We start from the raw sequence: 7,492 nt of genomic DNA on the forward strand, positions 1-7,492 counted from the left end.
GGCACAGTTAAGACATTAAATATACATATACATATTGTATACAGTACAGTTTGCATATGGTAATATGTTTATGTTACGCGATTAAAAAATAAATAAATAAAACTGGAAGGTCCAGCACCACCATTATGTTTATATGGTTGTTTTTGTTGGTTGGTTGTTATTATGGTTATTAATAATACGATCTATAGTTGAAATCTGAGCCTAAATAAAAAGAAAAAGCAAGTGATTAGGTTTATGAGCAATCTAATTTCTTATTCGTTTAAAACGCTATATAAAATAAAGTTTATTATTAATTTGCTGGACAGAGCGGTGAACATTATTATGCATAAGACAAAGATAACGATCCTGATCAGTTTAGAAATCTGTGTACGCTGTAAGGTTTTTACTTCTTAAACTTTTAAAATACACGTTTTGAATGGAAAGAAATCCTCTTCCTGGTATAGCACACCAGCACGTCTTTTTTCTCCAATCAGAGGGGTGTCAGATGGTGTCAGCCAATCACCATTCTGCGTTGGGTAGCAACGGGTGACTGTTCTCAGGCGGAAGATGTAAGCAGCTTAATGTTCGTGTTAAATATTTTTTTTAAATTCAATTAAACGGGCACAGTTAAGACATTAAATATACATATACATACTGTATACAGTACAGTTTGCATACGGTAATATGTTTATGTTACGCGATTAAAAAATAAATAAATAAAAATGAAAAGTCCAGTACCAGCTGGATTCGAACACCCAACCTACCAGCTGGTGGTCACGCACCTAGACCAGTAGGCTACAAGAGAGCTCACATGATCAGGCAGGCGAAACAGCCCTACATAGCTCTGCCGCAGTACACGGATATAATCATACCGTTATTAAATTATTGAGATATGCGATTCCATATTATATTCCCTTTTAATCAAATTCTAAAAGTATGCTTGTTGACTCCGGTTTCACGTTAGTTAAAGACTTCGAAGCTTACAATGTTTAGGGAGAAATGGAATACCGGTGTGTATTTTTCCTTGTGATATTTTAAGCTCTAGTTGAATGATAGGTGTCGCATTTTAAATCATTTTCGTAGCTAGAAATTATGAAACGCCCTGTTAAAAGCAAGGAAGTTTTTATGCCCCGTTGAAGTAAAACAAAATGCCTGACAAAGTATGGCTTGGACAGATTCCAAGTGCTTGTACAAATGTGCTAAAGAAATTATACTTTGAGTATACAGCTTGTCCAAAGTCATCCATTATTAATACTATTAGTAATATCTTCAGTAAAGGCTTTGATGCATAAATATTTCTGATAAAGGTAGGTTGTGTACTTCTGTCCAACTGAGCAATCTTGCTTTCATAATATATACCAACATTTTAATGACTGATGATTAACATGCTGTAATACACAGTTCCAAATTAAAGGCTCAAATGCTGTACATGAGAGGTTAAGCTCCCCCTGGCGGTTTTACAAGGCGACGCCGGATAGTTAGTCACGTGACGCACGTGACACACGTGATACCGCGTGATACTGCGTGATACTGTGACACGCCCACCGGGGTATGCCGCGAAATACCTCACCCATTTTGAATGGCTGCATCTGTAATAAATCATTGCTTATGCTTTAACAACAAATCTTATTAAAATAAAAGCTTAAGTTTTGTATTTATCTTGTACCATAGAACATGATTTTCTTTGTATTTCATGCCCACAAAGTGTCCAAATGTTCTATGATCATTTCTTTCAGCATTAGGGACTAAATATACTAAACATATGATGCTAAAATCCTGAAACAATGATGTGCTCCATCTCGTCAGTAGATTGGATTCCAAAACTGATTTGGGTCAATATACATTACCTTTGAAGATAAGGTACAGTCTACTGTAGGGAACCATCAACGTAGAAAGCATTGGCCTTCCCTGGGGGGCAGGTAGGTGCAAAAGATAAACCTTTATCCTATCTTTATCCTAAGATAAGTGGCCAAGCTCATCATGTTGCCATAGCAGACAAAGTTCTATAAAATGTTAAATAACTTTAAAAAAAACATTTTGGTCTTTCAGTACTGTACAAGGTGAATTAAACTGTCCCTGGTAATGCAAAGTAATTAGAAGCATCCCAGAAACTTTATCTCTAGAAACATTAGCTGTTTTATATCATGTAATTTAGTGTGATGTTGTCAGAATTCAAGGACATTATCACACACAGAAATTGGTTCAGTTATTTGGTTCAGAGTATTTTGATCCCGAGTTCTGAATCCCAAACAGAATCTCTAGTAAAATAGGAGGCACTGGACTATAAATACCCATCCATGTTATAACACACTCACCAAGGGTTTTTTAGTTTAACTCTGAGCTTTGAGAGATTTAATACCTATGGTACCCATATTCATCCTTTATTTAAGGGAAGTACACATCCTAGACAAACAGGAAACCCTCTTGCCCCAAGGGAAGACCGGTACTTTGGATGATAATGATTGAACCTGGCTTACAACAGACATCTTTTGAAATGGTAATTCTTTCAGGTGGCTTGGCAAACTTCCTGCCCCAGCTAAGACAGGTACTTTGGATGTTAATGCTTGAGACTAGACATCTTTGGAAATGGTAATTCTTTCCGAGGGCTTGGGAAACTCTATTTCTTTGAATGCACCTGCACTCTTGAATATACTTTAAACCCATGCTTAGCCATGTTTTTAAAATTAAATTATAACGATTTCTGTGTTTGATAATGGTAGCAAAGGCTTACTGGATACGAGTGTCAAGTGTCGACACGAGTGTGAGCAGCGTCGATTCGAGTGTGAACGGTGTCAACACGAGTCCTGTTGTTCCGTACAGTGTCAATACGAGTGTGAACAGTGAGTCCTGTTGGTCAGTACAGTGTCAATACGAGTGTGAACAGTGTCGACACGAGTGTGAACAGTGAGTCCCGTTGATCAAAAAAGTATCAATAAGTGTGAACGGTTAGTCCTGTTGTTCAGTATAGTGTCAATACGAGTGTGAACAATGAGTCCTGTTGCTCAGTACAGTGTCAATACGAGTGTGATAAGTGTCGACATGAGTGTGAACACTGAGTCTTGTTGATCAAAAAAGTATCAATAAGTGTGAACGGTGAGTCCTGTTGTTCAGTATAGTGTCAATACGAGTGTGAACAGCGAGTCCTGTTGTTTAGTACAGTGTCAATATGAGTGTGAACAGTGAGTCCTGTTGTTCAGTACAGTGTCAATACGAGTGTGAACAGTGAGTCCGGTTCTGTACAGTGTCAATACGAGTGTGAACACTGAGTCCGGTTCTGTACAGTGTAAACTCTTGCTCTGCACAGTATTAACGGGTGAGAACATGTGTTTTATTCTTTGCAGAATTAACACAGACAGATACTGCTGTTGAATACTCCATAGTCAACAAACCCCGAGCCGCACAAAGTGAGGATCTTTTACTTCTATCTATTAAACTAGCAGAAATAAAACATCATGATAACCTCTTGCTGCTCTGTCCAGTTTTAACACAAGTGTGAACATTTGTAATAATAGTGAGTCCTGCTGTTGTGTCCAGTGTGAATACAAGCGTGAACAGTGAGTCCTGTCGTCTGAACAGTGTCAATACGCGTGTGAACAGTGAGCCCTGTTGTTCAGTATGGTGTTAATGTAAGTCTTATCCCGTATAGTATAAGTTAACATAAGTATTGACCCGTATCCTGTTCTCTACAGACATCACACTACCCAACAGTGATGTGGAGTACGCCACCGTCAACAAACCGAGAGCAGCACAAAGTGAGGACTTTTTTAACTCTTTACCACAGTATAAAACCCACAGGGGTAATGAGAATGACACTAAAAACAACAACACTGATAGTGAACAAGAGATTTTGAACAATACACATTCTAGTCAGATTTAAATACCCACAGACTTGACCGTTGGAAGTAGTAAAAAAATGCAAATTATTTTTTTTCTGCGTGCAGGTTTTCTAAGAATTGAAGAAAGGTTAAAAACGAGAGAACGCCATTCGGTTTTTCAAGCCTGTCTGGTAGTTAGTGATTAATTGGACCCATGATTTCATCCTCCTGTATCTGGAGAGAAGCCAGGGTATCGGCATCAACAACAAGGCTGGGCAGCTTGTTCCCCACCCGCCTCTGTGTAAAGACGCGTCACCCATTCTTGGTTTTATTTTCACCTTTCACTATACGTGAAGAATTCCAAAAGGTGCACAAATGCTCTGGAGCTATTCTGTGGTTCGGCGATGTCTCTGGAGCCTTTTGTCACAGTGTGCAACTTCCCTGTGTGTCTCCCCGAACACAGGGTCTGACTGAAGGGGCACTGACCTGCAGGAATGGGAGGAGACCGAGCTGGGACGGTTCTGCCACGTCAGCGAAACTCTGGACCCCGACTTCATCTGCCAAAGAAACAGCAGCGTCAATTAACTCAGCCAGCGAGTTCAACTGTCGCCTCCCTTCTCTCCATCTCCTACTGTGTTTCATTTACTCTTCCTCACTCTGTCTCCTGTCCGGTTGTCTGCACTTAAAACTGAGGTATTTCCTGTGATCTCCTCTCTCTCGCTGTGTCTCCTGTCCTGTGTGTTTGTTACTGAGGGATTCTCTGTGATCTCCTCTCTCTCGCTGTGTCTCCTGTCCTGTGTGTTTGTTACTGAGGGATTCTCTGTGATCTCCTCTCTCTCTCGCTGTGTCTCCTGTCCTGTGTGTTAGTATGTTTGTTACTGAGGTATTTCCTGTGATCTCCTCTCTCTCACTGTGTCTCCTGTTCTTCAGTGTTTTAATCCTCTTAAATAATTTAGCTCATTCCTCTCTCACTCACTGCGACTCCTATCCATTCTATGTTCAGTTCCTCTGACTTGCCTCTTGCATCAGCGCTAGCAATATCATGCATCTATTTAATTTAAAATTATTGATCTGTCACCTTGATAGTTCGATCTCGGCTACAGTTAGCATAGATGGCACAATTAAAAGGACGATGAGCTCAACATCTGTGCGCGTCTAATTAACTGAACCGTACAGAACATCCTGCCTCAGCTAGTCTCTCGCTGGCAGGGTCGCCCATCGGCGAGACCACGTCTCCAGGAAATTCTGCGGACTGGACACCGCGGGAGGGTGGGGCTGTGTTTCCGCACGAACGCCAGAAATCACTCAGGATCTCCAGAGAGACTCCTGTAGCCTTACAGCATCACAGTCACAGGCCTCAGCATTGCAACTGTATAATATCAAAAGCCCAGACACCCTGAGGTGAGGCCGACCAGTCTGAAGTATTACCTGTAAACACCAGGCACACTGGAACCTGACTTCATCGTCCACTTAGCGCAGAGGTGGGGCGGACAGTCAGATTTCTGGGGAGAAAAAAAACAACACCAGGAATTTAGCATACTGAAAGGATCATGGAGTGATGATCTGGCTGAACCCGCTTGGCTGAGGGCTCCTGGCCAGAGGACGAGGAGGCTGGGACCCCCCCTGCACAGCGAGGAGGAGTGACCAGGGGGGGTCCCGTCGCATCATCCAGGTGGGGGCTGTACATTGGTGGCGGTAGAGGGATACCCCATTCCCTGTGCAGCGCATTGAGTGGAGTGTCCAGAAAAGCGCTATATAAGTGTTAGCAATTATATAGCTCAGCCCCTCAGTAGTTGAGATCTCTGTTATACCCATCTAGAAACATGCAATCAGCATGTTATTGCTGAAGCAATAGTCACAACATTATTCCACACCTGGGTGAGAGGCGGGTTATGATGACAGTCATGCTTTCTACACCTTATACTGAGCTCAGAAATGGACCGGGCGGACATCTCACAAGCAGATCCCTCCGCGTATAAGAAAGGCAACTTGTCTCAGCAAAAATACCACGGATTCACATCCAAAATATGATAAAAAGGCAAAAACCCCACACTTGGAATGCAAACGTACCCTACAAAGGAAACACGGTTTTAAAACCAACTTGATTTTCCCCTGGAGAAACCTTTTTATGGACACACATCGCATCTATTACACATGTAGAACTAAATATAAAGATAAAACTTAATATAAGAAGTCATGACATATCACACATGACAAAGTCTGGTCCAGAATAAACAGTTTACACTGACCCACCTTTATTTAACCTGGTCACTCACTTCTATTAACTGTTTAACTGCGTAACAAATGAATATGTGTTTCAATTTGGGATCTACACCTGGGAGCCCTGAAATGTTGGCCAGAGGGGAGAAGCTGATATTCAGACGTGAGAATATATTATGATGTTGTTTTTCACCTATCTAATCAAAGCTTGTTCAAAAATGATCTGATTATAGGACACACGAGTTTATAATCATACTCATTCCACTTTTTAACCCCGTATATATGCACAATATGAAACGTATATACACTAAATCTCACGTGTGACTCCCATAATATACATTTCTTTACGAAAATTAGGAACACTTATTACAATTATCAACCCCCCATGACGAGGCAATATTTCATACCTTTGTTTCTTTGTGGGTTCAAAGTTCTGTCCTGTCGTTTCACACGTAATGTTTTGGTAGTTATCTCAATTTTCCTTTGCAATTATCTCCAAGATCATCCTCAACTTTTTGTAAAACGCTATGCACAACTGATATTTAAAGAAAGTCCTGTACCAAAACGTCTTCGTAGGGAAAGAAAACTTTTTTTTCCTTACGTTAGTTGCTACACGCTTACTCATAAAATCCATTCATCGCCTTTAAAAAAAAAGTTTCGTTTTTTATTGTGGTTCACTGACATTTCTGTCACAATTCTGAGGGACCCCAAATAAAATTCACTTGCCTGTTTGAAGACGCCGGCGAGGTTAAGACAGGTATCGAGCCACCTGCGTATCTAACGGACGTTTAAAATAAAAAAATGGCGTGTAATGTTGCGAAGGGCTACTGTTTTTTTATAGTTTGTCGATTGTAGGGGACGTGGGCCGCGACAGAAATACTGGTCGGAGTAGGAAAAGGTTTATTGATGGTTTATTGTACCGCAACGGTCACAATTGACTCACCAGCAAAGATGGCGCCGAGGCCACATCGACTCCCTCCCGCCCTGCCTCGCACCGAAGCTCGAGCTGCGGAGCGCGACGCCGAACCGCCGGTCCGCGGGCGCGGGCGCCGGACATAGACGTCATAACCCCTTCCGAGGCGCAGGAATTATAGATCACTGTAGTTTCTTCTGGACCCGGGTTAGGGACAGTGTGCCCTCCGTGAGAGTCTTCTGAGGAAGCCAGTGTCTCATGGGTGTCCAGGCTGGGTACCATCTGTCCATCACAGGACACACACACACTCACTCACACACCCTGGACAGGACACCAGTCCATCACAGGACACACACACACCCTGGATAGGACACCAGTCCATCACAGGACACACAGACACACACACTCACACACCCTGGACAGGACACCAGTCCATCACAGGACACACAGACACACACACTCACACACCCTGGACAGGACACCAGTCCATCACATGACACACACACACTCACTCACACACCCTGGACAGGACAGCAGTCCATCACAGGACACACACACACTCACT

The sequence above is a fragment of the Lepisosteus platostomus genome, chromosome 5, assembly GCF_059453375.1.
Source record: "Lepisosteus platostomus isolate fLepPlt1 chromosome 5, fLepPlt1.hap1, whole genome shotgun sequence".
Taxonomy (NCBI): domain Eukaryota; kingdom Metazoa; phylum Chordata; class Actinopteri; order Semionotiformes; family Lepisosteidae; genus Lepisosteus; species Lepisosteus platostomus.